This window comes from Saccopteryx bilineata, chromosome 4 (assembly GCF_036850765.1).
Source record: "Saccopteryx bilineata isolate mSacBil1 chromosome 4, mSacBil1_pri_phased_curated, whole genome shotgun sequence".
Lineage (NCBI taxonomy): Eukaryota > Metazoa > Chordata > Mammalia > Chiroptera > Emballonuridae > Saccopteryx > Saccopteryx bilineata.
The window spans coordinates 263,216,419-263,232,148 of NC_089493.1; positions in this window are offsets into that span (position 1 = coordinate 263,216,419).

Sequence of the window (15,730 nt, forward strand, 5' to 3'; positions counted from 1 at the left end):
CCGGTAAAATTTAACAAAAAAAAAAATGCCTCAGAACTACAGTGATTGGGGGAAAGTTATCTAATTTGGCATTATTGTCAACAGAAAACAAATTATATGAAATTTTTGATTATAGCAGCATATTTAGTATTTTACTGAGAGAAGGTAAAAAGATAAATTTTACATAATATGTAATAATTTAAGAATTCCATACCTATTTAAGAGTCTTACAAATATCACCAGCTCCTTAACAGAAAGAACATCCAGGCTCATGCAATAATAATTAAACACAGGCGTCTGTGTTGCTAACTCTCGTTGGTATAAAAACACATATTTCTCAATTGTGTATTATGAGATATAACCTTCAGGGTGGAGAGACAGAGTGTCTCTTTTTCAGTATATACTGAGCTTGACTGATAATGTTTACATATTTTAACATAAGGTGTGTGGGCCTCTTGCTGTGCTCTGGCCCAGGTCCCACAGCTGGAAAGGACAGCCCACCATACACAAGGAAGGTGACCAGGCCACAGTGAACCGACCAGAACCCTGCCCAGGCAGGGGGCCAGAAGACACTCCCTCAGGGCCTTCCTCTATTCAGAATCCCTCTGCTGCTCCCACTGTCTGAGCACAACTGGACCTCAGTCTCTCAGCCTTTGGGTAAGAGCAGGGGGACAGGCACACAGGGTCCAACGGGGGGGGGGTGTGTGTGCAGAAAATGTCATGGCAATGCATGTCTTGGCAATGTCATTCGAGGCCTAACAGGAGAACATGCTGTTTCTCTGCAGGGAGCACAACTCTGTTGATGCCTTGGAGATTTTGACATCATCTCTTCTGCCCTTAGAAACAAAATTCACCGATTTGCACTGAAGAGCACTGCTTTTTGCTTGTACTAAATAATTAATTATTTGCAGACAGCCACACACAGTTTAATAAAAGCCAGGGACAAATTGCATACTGAGTCAGGTATGCTGACTCTCAGTTTTCAGATCCCAGCCTTGACTTCCAAAAAGCTTTTTTCTCTTTGGTCCCTGGTATGGAGTCATCACAAATATAAACTGTCTCAGCAAATGTAAACTCTCTCTCCATTCTCTCCGGGCTCTCACTCACTGTTACCGGCTTGTGGTGTCTGTGGTTCAGTGTTAACTGTTTCCATCACAATTTTCTACCCTCAGTGAACTGCTCCCGAGCCATTGATCCATTTTTGTGAGCTGGGAACATGGTGACAGCCAATGGTGACAGACATGCGAAGTGAAGATGGGGTGATGCATCTACCAGCCAGAGCCTGAGGATGCTGGGGCCCCCAGAAGCTGGAAGAGGCGAGAAAGATCCTTTCCTAGAGCCTACAATGGGAGGACGAGCCTGCTGACACCTTGATTTTAGACTTCTGGCCTCCAGAACTCTGAGAAAATATTTTTCTGTTGTTTTCAACCAAAAGCAAATAAATACCATGGGCCAGTGACATGCAGTGACACGAAGTCCTGTGGGCTGAGGTTAACTGCAAACTCTGTTCAGAACCTTGGCTAGATATTTGCCAATTCAGGCCTTGTTAGACATGCTCAGCCTTTCAGAATGAAAGTTATTAAAAACATGTTTAAAAAAAATAAGAAAGAAGGAAAGAAAGAAAAAAAGGAAGATTTATGTGTCAATCATAATTTATCCTAAATTTGAATTCTGCAGTATGCACATATCATTTCATTGCTTTTTCTTCTAAATTTGCTAGGCTATCTGAGGACCACTTGGGGGACTCCACAGATGGGGTGTGTGGAACTGATTATTAAATTTGGGAGAATGTCATGAACCTGTTTTTAAACACAGTCATTATTAAAAATTAAATAATATGCACACAGCAATATGAAAGTACTTAATGACAGTTCAAATGATCGATTTTATGTTATATATTTTTTACCACAATAAAGAATTTTAATCAAGAAAAAAATTAAATTAAATTATAAATCAATAAATTATATCAAATATGAAGGAAGCTCATCACTTCCTACTTATTTTACCATAGTTTTGTATTATCTATGCATTTGAGGTTATTCATGCTATTGTATCTGTATGGTGAGAATACTGTATAAGGACTACCGTACATTTCTTCCCAATTCCATATTCAATGACTTTACAGCAGTAGTTATATTTATCTGTTCAGGCTGCCACGACAAAATACTATAGATGAGGATGGGGCGGCTTAAACAACAGAGATTGATTTCTCACAGTTCTAGAGAATGAGAAGACCTAGATCAAAGTGTCAGCATGGCAGGCTTCATTCTGAGGCATCTTCCTATGGCATGCAATGTGCTCACGTGGTTTCTCCTCAAATGGAGAAAAAGTAAAAACAGCTTCTTATGAGGACACTAATCCTATTGGATCAGGAGCATTCTGGTGTCACTTCATATAAGGACATACCCTATTTGGGTCAGGCTCTCTCATATAATTCATTTAACCTTAATTATTCTTTAGGGGCTCCATCTCCAAATATAACCACAATGGAAAGTTAAGGCTTCAACATGTAAATTTGAGGGAGGGGAGACCCAAACACTCAGTCCATACAGTAGTTAAATCAGTATTGTGGGAGTTTTTACACCACGGAAATTGGCAAATGCTACAAGTAAGTGCTTCTCAAATGGAAAGCTGTGAATATTGACCAGCACAGCACTGCTCTGAGGGGCAGGGAGACAATGATCTGCTTTTCCCTTTTCTGTGAGTATCCTCTTCTTCTTCCAATCTGGGAGCTCAGCAAGGTCAGGAGTCAACTTTTGCTTCCTGGTTCTCAGCCCTCTGCTCTCCTAGAAGCTCAAAATCTGCATTTGTCAGATTGAACAAGAGCTGAAATGCAGCCTGGTGGCGTGAGAAGGAGGCCAACGCGTGAGAAAGTCTCAGTCACGTGACAAATGAAACTTGTGAATATGACAGAGGCAGAAACTACAGATGGCAGCTCTGGAGTCAGACTGCTGGGGCAAATGACTTCCCCACCCTGAGCCTGTTTTCTCAGCTATAAAGTGGAGATAATAACAGTACCTCCCTTAGAAGGTCTGAGTGAGGACAGAATGAGGGAACAGAAAACACTGCCCCCTGCCCGGAAAGCTACGTGGATCATCATCACCTGACACCCACCCTTTAAGGTCCCGTCCATTCCTCCATACACACTGGTCAGCACTGGTGCCCACACACTGTGCCAGCTGACAGGCACCCAGAGCTCCATGAGCCAGTGCCCCAGTCAGTCCTCAAGCATCTCCTTGTGTAGCAGGAAGACAACACAGAAAAAGGAACTTGGTTGTTTTGTGACCTAGAGGACTGGTGACTCTTGTCACTGATAGGGAAGTGGTGGGGAACACTACCCTGGGCTCAGCCCCCACACCACAGCATTTACTACTGTGTGACAGTTGCTGGCAATGTGACTTCAGCTGAGCCTCAAAATCTCACTGAAGATCTGTTTCCTCTTATGTAAAATGAGAACCATAACAGATGGTGCCTACCTCCCAAGGTTGCTGGGAGAGTTAAGTGCTATTTTAAAATATACCCTGAATTAGTTTTCTTTATTTAATTAATTGTGTTTACATAGATTTTAGGGTCACCCCGAATGCATCCCCCTCCCCCGTATTCCTCTTGCCCCCTCCCTACAGCGCCCTCCCCCCTTCCCTTCAGGTTCATCCCATCCTATCATCCCCTTTCCCTCTGTCCTCTTTTCCTTGGTCCCTTTGATCTCTTTTCTGTCTCTATTCTGTTCCTCGGTTCACATTGTTCCTTGGATTCCTCAAATGAGTGAGGTCATATGATATTTTTCTTTCTCTACCTTGGATTAGTTTTAATCAAGTATGAAAAGACATGCAAACACAGTCATGAAGGAAAAAGTTTATATTCACAAATCCCTAGAGGTACAGCAATCCCTGCAGGGCCACGGAGGGGAAGCAGCAGGGGCAGGCAGGAGGCAGAGGGAGCCGGGGGAATGCGGGCAGTTTCTGTGGGAAAGGGAAGACAAGGCAGGGGGCAGGTTGGGAGCAGCTAGCTTGAATAACTTCTGTGGCTCTTGGGATTAGGGCTGTCTCAAATTGTCTGATGCCTGGCTGGCCACGGGTGACTAAAGCAGAGGGATATTGCCCCCCCCCCCGGGAGCACAAGAACCAGATAAAAGATGTGGGTGCTGGGGTGGGCTCTGGACTAGTTGGTTTGCACATGAAAAGTGTGCTCCTGGGCAAGTCAATTGTTATTTCTAAGAATTGGGTAGCTTGGGGTGGGGGTGGCAATCTCTCCCTGGTCAGCGGCGAGTCCCTGGATGTCAGAAGTGTCAAGAACACAGCAAATAAGAAAACATTTTTAATACAATTGCAAAGGTCCCAGCATGCAGTTAGTGGGAGGTGTCATCCTTACCTGTTCCAGGCCCCCCTCTAATTTCACGTGGTGAGTCTTCCCTTCCCAGCTGGACTCTAATTCCTGGAGGGCCTGCTGCAGGCCTGCACCCAAACAGGAGGAAGTAAAGGGGGTGATAATGTCCTCAGAGGCACATAGTCTATGAGGAAGGACGGGGACCCAGACCTTACCCCTAGCTTCTCCTCCTTCCTGTCCTTCAGCGAAGACTTGTCACCTTCCCACGTCTCTCATGACCTGCCTCACCTCACGACCACATCCCTCTTCCCTTTCTGTCCCCAGACCTTGACACCAGTAAACAACCCTCTCTAAGAAGGGCTGTGGGAGGAGAGAAGACAGGAGGGAATTTAAATTGTGGGGGTTCAGGGAGCAATCATTTGGGTAAGCACCTAGCTCACAAGGCACACAGACCTGCTGGTGGTCCAAACTCCAGACCTGGTCAGTGGAGGAAATTGGAGTAAGTGAGGTGACCTCTCTGAGCCTGTTTCTTTTCTGTCAGGTGAGAATAAAATTCCTTTATCTCACAGGATTGCTGTGAACAGTAAAGGTAACACACGAGGCAGGGCCTCAATCAAAGTCAGTTTTCTTGCCCTAGAGCAGTGGTTCTCAACTTCAGCAGTTGGGGTGGGACCTGAGCATGAGCATATCTCACAAGTTCCCGTGGTGCTGAGGCTGCTGGTCAACGCTGTGATACCTGTAAGTGGTGTCACTAGGTCGCATGTTAAGTGTATGTTTAACCTTTTGCAGAATGGCCAAGGGGATTGTGCCATTTCACATCCCCCCCGGTGGTGAATGAGAGTTCCAGTCACTCCACATCCTTGCTGACAGGCAGTGTGGTCCGTCTTTTCATTTTAGCCATTTAATAGATGTGTAATGACATCTCATTAGGGTTGTCTTGCATTTCCCTAATGACTAATGCATAATATTACACCTCTTCTCATGTGCTTATTAGTTACCTATATATCTGCTTTGACAAAGTATATATTCAAATCTTTAGCTCATTTATTAAATTGGGACTTTATTTTATCAGATTTTCAGAGTTCTTCGTGTGCTCTAGATACAAGTTCTTTTTTCAGTTATATGATTTGCAAATATTGCCTGGCAGTCAATAATTTGTCTTTTCATTTTCTTGACAGTATCTTCTGAAGAATAGAAGTTGTTAATTTTTTTAAATTTTCCATTGATTTGAGAGAGAGAGAGAGAAAGAATGAGAGGAAGAAAGGAGAGAGAGAGAGAGAGAGAGAGAGACAGAGAAGCATCAATTTGTTGTTCCACTTAGTTGTTCCATTTAGTTGTACACTCATTGGTCGCTTCTCATATGTGTCCTGACCAAGGATTGAATCAGCGAACTCAGCACACAGCAACAACACTCTATTCACTGAACCACTCAGCCAGGTCCTAAAGAATAGAAGTTGTTAATTTTGATGAACTCTAATTTATTAATATTTTCTCTTATGTGCTGTATACCTGAAATTAATACAAAATAGTAATGTAATAGAATATAAGTAATAGAATGTAAGCTGTAAGTGAAAAAATTTTTTAAATATTTTCTCTTACGGGCCCTGGCCGGTTGGCTCAGTGGTAGAGCCTGGCGTGCAGAAGTCCCGGGTTCGTTTCCCGGCCAGAGCACACAGGAGAAGCGCCCATCTGCTTCTCCACCCCTCGCCCTCTCCTTCCTCTCTGTCTCTCTCTTCCCCTCCCGCAGCCGAGGCTCCATTGGAGCAAAGATGGCCCGGGCGCTGGGGATGGCTCCTTGGCCTCTGCCCCAGGCGCTAGAGTGGCTCTGGTCGCAACAGAGTGACACCCCGGAGGGGCAGAGCATCACCCCTGGTGGGCAGAGCGTCGCCCCCTGGTGGGCCTGCCAGGTGGATCCTGGTCGGGCGCATGCAGGAGTCTTTCTGACTGTCTCTCCCCGTTTCCAGCTTCAGAAAAATACAAAAAAAAATTTTTTTTTTCTCTTACGGGTTATGCTTTTGGTATTGAACCTAAGATATCTTTGCCTAACCCAAGATCACAAAGATTTTCTTCTGTTTTTTTCTTGAGTTATATAATTTTAGGACTTACATTTAGACTGGATTTATTTTGAGTTTATTTGAGTATACAGCATAAAGTATGGATTGAAGTTCATTTTTTGAATATATTAATGTCCGAATGTTCCAGTACATTTGTGTAAAATATTTATACTATCCTTTCTCCACTGGATCGCCTTCTCATCTCTACTAGAAATTAGATGACCACATATGTGTCGGTCTATTTCTGCACTCTCTATTCTTTTCCACTGATCTATTTGTCTATCTTGACACCAATACATCTTCATCATAGTAGCTTTAAAATTATTCTTAATGTTTAGTAGAGTAAATCCTCCAACTTTGTTCTTCAGAGTGTTTTTGGCTGATCTAGGTACTTTGAACTTTTTTTTTCTTTTAGTGAGTGAGAAAAAGAGGTGAGGGACAGACAGACAGGAAGGGAGAGAGATGAGAAGCATCAACTCATAGTCGTGGCATCTTCATTGTTCATTGATTGCTTACTCATATGTGCTTTGACCAGGGGGCTCCAGCCAAACCAGCAACTGTGGGCTCAAGCCAGCACCCATGGGATCATATCTATGATCCCACGCTCAAGCTGGCGACCCTGCACTCAACCTGGTTAGCCCGCGCTCAAGCCCGCAACCTCAGGGATTCAAACCTGCTCCTCAGCGTTCCCGGCCAACACTCTATCCACTGCACCACCACCTGGTCAGGCTTGAATTTCTTTATGAATTTTAAAATTGGCTTGTCAATTTCTTTTACAATCCTACTGGAATTTTATTGAGATTCTGTTAAATCTACATAAGAATTTAAGAAGAATTGAAATCTTAACAATATTGACTCCTCTCATGAATGAATTTTCCGTTTATTAATCTTTTTCATTTCCCTCAGCAATGTTTTCAGTGTTCAGATCATGCACATCTTCTGTCATATTTATCCCTAAGTATTTTATATTTTTATGCTATTATAAATGGTATTGTTTTAATTCAATTTCAATTCTTTGTTGTTAGTGTGAGGTCAGTAGGCAATGGGGGAAGGTCACGTGAGGCACCAGATCCAGAAACTTTAGCTGGAACCGCCCACACCCATGAGCGCCAAAGGAAACTTCCCAGAAGTCCTTTGGAAAAGAGCGACTGTCTGTCAACCAATGAAATTTTACCACGTCATACCAACTTGAGCACCTTAATGACCCTATAAATTACCCCCACGCAGATCCCCCCATGTGACTTCTCTGGCCCCCATATCGCGGACCAGAGAACATCGTCCAGGAAGCGCTGTACTAAATAAAGTTTTTGGTATTCCACGCTCCGTGGCTACACCCTTCCTTCTTCCTCAGGGGGAAAGTATCTTACATTTGGTGCTGAAACCTGGGAGGAGTTTGAAGCCCGCTGGGGCTGCTCCTCTCCCCTTCCCTTCCGAGGAAGAACCAGGACCTCCAACTTTTCACCCACTTCAGCACATGGTACAGTAAGTCCCCTGCCTCCAGCCTCCCCTCAGTTCTTTCTGCTGAGACTCCCTGTCCGTAATCACAGCTGCGTCAGGGACCTCTTATCCGTTCCAAGTGCATGTGTGCCCGTGGAGATGTCCCGGACACTCCCACTCTACCTAACCATCCAGTGACCAGAGCTTGAGTTGCAGGACGCAAATTCTCATCTCTGATCACTCCAAGACTCAGGGTAGCCATGGGAGGCACAGGAATCTAAACCTGACTCAAAAACACACCTGGAGTTACCTTATGTGAAATCTCTCCCTCCCTAATGAAGAAGAAACTGTTCTTCTTCTCTGCTGTGGCCAGGCCACAGAACCCACTGGATAACCAGACCAGGTGGCCTCCTGAAGGGACTTTCAATTTTAACATCCTCACCAATTTAACTATTGCCAAAGAACTGGGAACTGGTTGGAGATCCCTTACATTCAGGGCCTCTAGTAGTTGCGCTCTCATCCTAATCTCTGTGCCGCCTGCTCCATAGTGCAGGCCCATTTTGGCCAGAGAAACCTCAATTAAACCCTCCACTCCTGATCTTTCCTCCTTAGCCGACCCCCAACTCTCTTCCCCTCTTGCACGGCTCCCTCTGTCCTATCGGGCTCCTCCCATCCCTTCGCTGGATCCTGTTTCTCATGCATCTGCAAATACCAGTCCCTCTTTCTCCTCCCCTGCCAGCCAGAAGCCTCTCCCTCCTCCACTGTGTCCTTAAGCCCCTCCCCCATCAGGCCCTCCTCCACCAGCCATTGGCCCTCACGCCGGTTTGCAGGGCTCCTGACTGCACAGCCCAACACCCCCCATCTTCTTGCAGGAAGGCCTGGCCCTGTCCTGCCTTTGGCTCCAGCATTTTTGGCTGGATCTGAGTGCTGGGCTCCTCAGGAGCCCCCCTCCTCTTATTCTCAACCCTCAAACCCCTATCTGAGATCTATTAACATAGCATTTAAAGTTTTTAATGGTCACAGCAAGTAGGAAAAGGCTGAGGCTGTTCGCCAGGCCCGCATTCAGCAGAAAGTAACACTCCAAACCCAAGCTCTTGTGGCAGCCCTGAGGCTGGCAGAGCAATTGGGGCAAGGCATAGGAGGTGCCCGACCCAAGTGCGAGTCACAAAGAGGAACCCCATCACTGGTCCCGGCAGTGCCCTGCCCGAGGCCGCCCACTAAGCCCTGCCCTAACTGTAAGCAGCCCGGTCACTAGTGGAGCGATTGCTCCTTTTAGCAACAGGCTCTCCCTCGGTGTCTCCACATGGAGGACAAGCCACTCAAGCCAGCCAAGTGGGCCAACCGCTCGAACTCCTAGACCTCATGGATGACTGACACGGCCCAGACTCGGAGACCCCCATAACCCTCACTGAGCCCCAAGTAATGCTACAGGAGCAGGTAAGTCCATCTCATTTCTGTGGACACAGGGGCGACCTTCTCTGTTTTGCCATCACACTCTGGACCTCTAGTTCCCTCACAGGTCTCAGTTATGGAACTGGATGGGACCCCTTCTTTTCCTCTTTGCACACCACTCCTGACATGCAGTTTGGACGGAATCCCCTTTTCGCACTCCTTCTTAGTTATGCCATCATGCCCTGTACCCCTCCTGGATTGGGACGTTCTACAAAGTCTCAGAGTCACTCTCTAGCTGACAACATCTTTCTCACTACTAAGGGCTCCCCCATAATCAATACTACCCACATTTCTAACCATGTCTCTCGCCTCAAGCTTGTCCCCATACAGGACTGCTAGCAGTCGGAACCACTGGGCCCTACCCGTTTCCAGCTCACTAAAAGGTTGGGCCCTGCAGATCCCCTGTTGCTCCTGTCCCTCCCACCAGGAACCTGCCACCAGAGTGAGATAAAGCAGGGAGCAATGCTGTTCAATGAAACTGGCCCAATGGAAGAAAGCATCAGGGTCCTCCACCATTTGCAAGAGAAACTGCACAAGGACCTCTCCTTCTACAACCCGCTTAACTCCTGGTGGCAGCCACCCATCCTCACCTGGGCTGCCCCTACCCTAGGTCCTCTTCTAATTATCAGCATATTATTCATATTTACTCCTCTTTTTAAAATTCTTACAGGACCGCTTCCGCGAAGTTTCTCGAGTCACAGATGTTCCTACACCCATATACGCGACTCCCCTCAGAACAACCACCTTTCGATCTCCCTTTCACACGGCATCCCTAACCAGCAGGAAGTAGCCAGATGAATAGCAGCGCCCCTATCTAACATAAAAGGTTGAAATGTGAGGTCAGTTTGCAATGGGGGAAGGTCACGTGAGGAACCAAACCCAGGAACTTTGGCTGGAACCACCCACACCCATGCATGCCAAAAGAAACTTCCCAGAAGTCCTTTGGAAAAGAGTGACCGTTTGTCAGCCAATGAAATTTCGCCATGTCATATCAACTCCACCGCCCTAACGACCCTATAAATTACCCAGACCACCCCCCTCCCCAGACTTCTCTGGCCCCTGTCTTACGGACCAGAAAACATCATCCAGGAAGCGCTGTACTAAATAAAGCCTTTGCTATTCCACACTTTGGGGCTACACCCTTCCTTCTTCCTCGGCCAGGAAAATGCCTTACAATTAGTATATAGAAATACAGTTGATTTTTGTATATTGATCTTGCTTAACTTACTTATAGTTGTAGTGGCTTTTTTATAAATTCCATTGGATCTTCTACATAAGCAATCAGGTTATCAGTGAATGAAGATAGTTTTTACTTCTTCCTTTTCAATCTGAATGACTTTTGTCTTAATTATACTCACAGGATTTTTTTTTATTTCTTATTTTTTTATCGATTTAAATTTATTGTGTTTACATAGATTCAAGTGTCCCACCGAATACATCCTCCCACACCCCCGAATTCCTCTCAACATCCTTCTTGCCTCTTCCCCCAACACCCTCTCCGCTTTCCTCCAGGATTTGCTCTTCTGCTCTCTATAATGCTGTTATGTATATATAATTTCACCAAGCTCTTTTCCTTCTCTGATCTCATCCTCTCATCCCCTTTCCCTCTGTCCGCTTTCCCACTGGTTCATTTGATCCCTCCTCTGCTTCTATTCTGTTCCTCATTTCACAATGTTCATTGGATTCCTCATATGAGTGAAGTCATATGATATTTTTATTTCTTGCCTGGCTTATGTCACTTAACATAATAGTTTCCAGGTCCATCCATGTTGTTGCAAAATGTAGTATTTCCTTCTTTTTCATGGGCCCATAGTATTCCATGTGTATATGTAGTACAGTTTTTTAATCCACTCGTCCACTGAAGGACACTTGGGCTGTATCCAGATCTTCATTATTGTAAACAATGCTGCCATAAACATGGGGGTGCATTTCTTCTTTTGAATCAGTGATTTGGTGTTCTTAGTATATATTCCTAAAAGTGGGATGGCTGGGTCAAAAGGCAGTTCCATTTTTAATTTTTTGAGGAATCTCCATACCATTTTCCACAGTGGTTGCACCAGTCTGCATTCCCACCAGCAGTGCAGGAGGATTCCCTTTACTCCACATTCTCACCAGCACTTATTATGTTTTGTTTTGTTAATGTGTCATTCTGGCTGGTGTGAGGTGATATCTCATTGTGGTTTTAATTTGTATTTCTCTAATGATTAGTGATGTTGAACATTTTTTCTTTTGCCTATTGGCCATCTGATGTCCTCTTTGAAGTGTCTATTCATTTCTTTTGCCTATTTTTGATTCAATTATGTTCCTTGATTTCTCTTATCAATGTTTTATAATTTTCTGAGTACAAGTCTTTAACCTCCTTGGTTAAATTTACAGCTAGGTACTTTCTTTGTTGTTGTTGCAGTAGTGAAGGGGATTGTTTTCTTAATTTCTCTTTCAGACAGTTCATTGTTGGTGTATAAAAATGACACTGGTTTTTGAATATTAATTTTATATCCTGCCACCTTGCTAAATTCATTTATTAGGTCCAGTAGTTTTTTTACTGAGACTTTAGGGTTTTCTATGTACAGTATCCTATCATCAGCAAATAGTGATAGTTTTACTTCTTCTTTTTCCATTTGGATGCAGTTCTAAAATCTTAAATCTATATTCTTCTTTACTAGATTCCCCGCCCCCCCCCTTGTTCTGTTTACAACAGGACCCTTAACATTTCTTACACCATTGGTTTGGTTGTAATAAATTCCTTGAGGTTTTTTTTTTTTTTTTTGTATGGGAAGCTTTTTATTTCTCCTTCTATTTTAAACAATAGCCCTGCTGGATATAGAAGTCTTGGTTGTAAGATCTTGTTCTGCATTAATTTGAATATTTCTTGCCATTCCCTTCTCACCTCAAGTGTTTTTGTTGAGAAGTTGGATGTCATCCTTTTGGGGTCTCCTTTGTAGGTGATTGATTGCTTTTCTCTTGCAGCTTTTAGTATTCTTTCTTTATTTCTTAGCTTTGTTTTTTAATTATGATGTGTCTTCATTTAAGTTTATTTGGGTTCCTTTTTAATGGGATTCTCTGTGCTTCTTGAACTTGTGTGACTTTTTCCTGCATCAATTTTGGGACATTTTCAGCTATGATTTCTTCAATCAGGTTCTCTATCCCTTGTTCTTTCTCTTCTCCTTCAGGAACCCCTATGATGCAGATGTTGTTTCTCTTCCTATTGTAACAGAGCTCTCTTAGAGTTTTCTCAGATATTTTAATCCTCTTTTTCTTTTGCTGTTCTGCTTCCGTGCTTTGGCTTATCTTGTCCTCTAAATTGCTGATTCGATCCTCTTTTTCATCCTGCCTCCTTTTCATTCCTTGTAGTGTAGTCTTCATTTCTGATATTGTGTTTATCATTTCTGTCTGATCCTTTTTGATGTCAGATATCTCATTGTTTAAGTGCTCATGTTGTCCATCTATTGTTACTCTAAGATCCTTGAGCATCCTCACAATCATTATTCTAAACTCTGCATCCGGCATCTTAGTTATTTCCATTTCATTCCATTCTTTTTCTGGGGATTCCTCTAGTTGATTCATTTGAATTGCACTTCCCTGTCTTCCCATTTTGTCTCGATATAGACTGCTCCTTCAGATATGTTGTTTGTGTAGTTGAGTATAAGGTTGGTGTTGTCTGACTCCAGCTTTCAGTTGTGTAATTTCTAAATCTTCCTGGGATGGCTTCAGCTGTTTGTAATCTGCTGTGGGCTACTTGTCTGCTGCTACTGCTCTTTTTGCTGTTTGTGACAATGTTTTCTATGCCTTAGCTGGGTCAGGTGTGAGGAGCCTTTCCTTAAGATACCACTCTAACTATGGTTGTTAGGTCTTGAGCTGATGCTCTGTATCTGGCCGCTAGATGTACCGGCCCTAGAACTCACAGGCCAGAAACTGGTGAAGACCAGTAGGAGAAACTGCTTTTGACTGGCCCTCAGCAACCTTCTTGGAGCTACAGGCGATCCAGAATCATCTTCTCCTCATCCGACACCTGATCCTGCATGTTGGCCATCTTGGGCTGCTCTCACTCACAGGATTTTAATTTATAAGGATGACTGGATGACATCTCAGAAAGGCTAATGCCATTGAAATAAAGTTTTTATTACTTAGACTTCCCAAGGTGAGGAGACAAGCCATACCATACATGGGCTCCAGTGTCAGTCAGCGGACAGACACAAGAACAAGGGGAAAGCATAGGCCAGTCTTTGCTGTTTTCTGCAGGAAAAGTAGGCAAGATAGAAAAAACAGTTTAGGATTGGCTGGTTTCACTAATTCCAGTGAACTCTTGGCTGTTGGTGCTATTTCTAGTTGCCTGGTACCTGGCTCAGAGTTTATTTAAGGCAAATGAAATAGAGGCTTGGTATGTGAGAGTTAGATAAGGAAGGTGGTTTACAGTATGAACCCAAGATTGGCTAGTTTGGTTATGAAAAGCATGTTTCCAGGAGAACCCTAGCTATCACTAAGAAATGGTTAGTCCTGGAGGGCAGTCTCCCCCAGCCAGGGAGGCTGCAAATGACAGAGCATCAAGCATACAGAAAATAAGAAAATATAGTTAGTGCAATTGGCCCTGCAATGAATGGATACCAAACTGATAAATACAGGATCTAAGAAAATACAGTTAGAACATTTTTATCGATACTTCCTTTTCTTTCCTATTGCAAGGGCTAGAACCTCCAGCACGATGAATAGAGGTAATGAAAGCAGATGTCTTTGCCTTATTACTGATCTTGGGAAGAAAAAAAGCAGGAAAATGAGGTGCCATGGAGGGGCTAAGGGTGGGGCAGTGATGGACCTGCCCAATGAGAATGGGAAGCGGAAGCTCAGGAAAACTTGGGGAAGGTCTAAGGTAGTGGTTCTTTTTTTTCTAATATTTTATTAATATTAACGGGGTGACATTGCTCAATCAGGGTACATAGGTTCAGAGAAAACATCTCTAGGTTATTTTGACATTTGTTTATGCTACATTCTCATTGACCAAAGTCAAATTGTCTTCCTCACCTTCTATCTGGTTTTCTTTGTGCCCATCCCCTCCCCCACCCCCTCACTTTCTCCCCTTTCCTGCTCCCCCTTGTAACCACCACACTCTTGTCCATGTCCCTGAGTCTCATTTTTATGTCCCACCTATGTAAGGAATCACATAGTTCTTAGTTTTTTCTGATTTACTTATTTCACTCAGTATAATGTTATCAAGGTTCATCCATGTTGTTGTAAATGATCCAATGTCATCATTTCTTATGGCTGAGTAGTATTCCATAGTATATATGTACCACATCTTCTTTATCTAATCATCTATTGAAGGGCTTTTTGGTTGTTTCCATATCTTGGCTGCTCATAAAACTCAACAACAAACAAGCAAACAATCCAATAAAAAAATGGGAAGAGGACATGAATAGACACTTCTCCCAGGAAGAAATACAAATGATCAACAGATATATGAAAAGATGCTCATCTTCAATAGCTATTAGAGAAATGCAAATCAAAACTACAATGAGATACCACCTCACTCCTGTTAGATTAGCTATTATCAACAAGACAGGTAATAACAAATGTTGAAGAGGCTGTGGAGAAAAAGGAACCCTCATCCACTGTTGGTGGGAATGTAAAGTAGTACAACCATTATGGAAGAAGGTATGGTGGTTTCTCAAAAAATTAAAAATAGAACTACCATATGACCCAGTAATTCCTCTACTGGATATATACCCCCGAAACTCAAAAACACTGGTACATAAAGACACATGCAGCCCCATGTTTATGGTAGTGGTTCTTGAAATGTGGTACGTGGCTCACTCTGCCCTGCTCCTTACCACACTGCTCACCTCTCCCCATAGCCACCTTCTGCATATAGGTTCTGCTCACCCTTGCATCACAAAACATCAGGCCCTTCTCCTCCTGGAATCCCCCTCTATGAACTCTGTGAGCGGAGCCACAGCTTGAGGCTGATTCACAGGCCCTCTCATTCCTGGGAAGAAAGGATGAACAAAATCAGGAGACCACACGCCATCTCTAAGTAGAAATCATGTCTCACAATTCCTTCTGGGTCCAGGGGACTGAACATAACATGAAATGTGCAACTTGCCTCTAGGGAGACCTTACATGGAACCAGCAAGCCCTGAGGGCATCTGCACAGCAGGTACTCTGTGAAAATTACCCAGAGCCTGCTTTATAAATGGTCTGTGCTGCCCAATGAAATGGGCAATGAAGCCCTCTGGTGGGGTCCAGATCCCTTCTCAGGTAGCCTGGCAAGAAAATTTTCCAGCCAGATCCCATAGCTAGTGGGCCAAAGCAAGAATGGGTATCATCACCTCATAGACAAGGCAGGCTACCCTCTGGAGGTCCTGCTGACAAGCCAGTGGGTCCCTTGTTGTCTCCTTCTGCCCACATTTCCAGCTGTTACAAATAGAGATAGTAATGCACCCACCACAGAATGTTGTAAAGCTGTAAAGGAGGCAATGGATGTTTAGCACCTG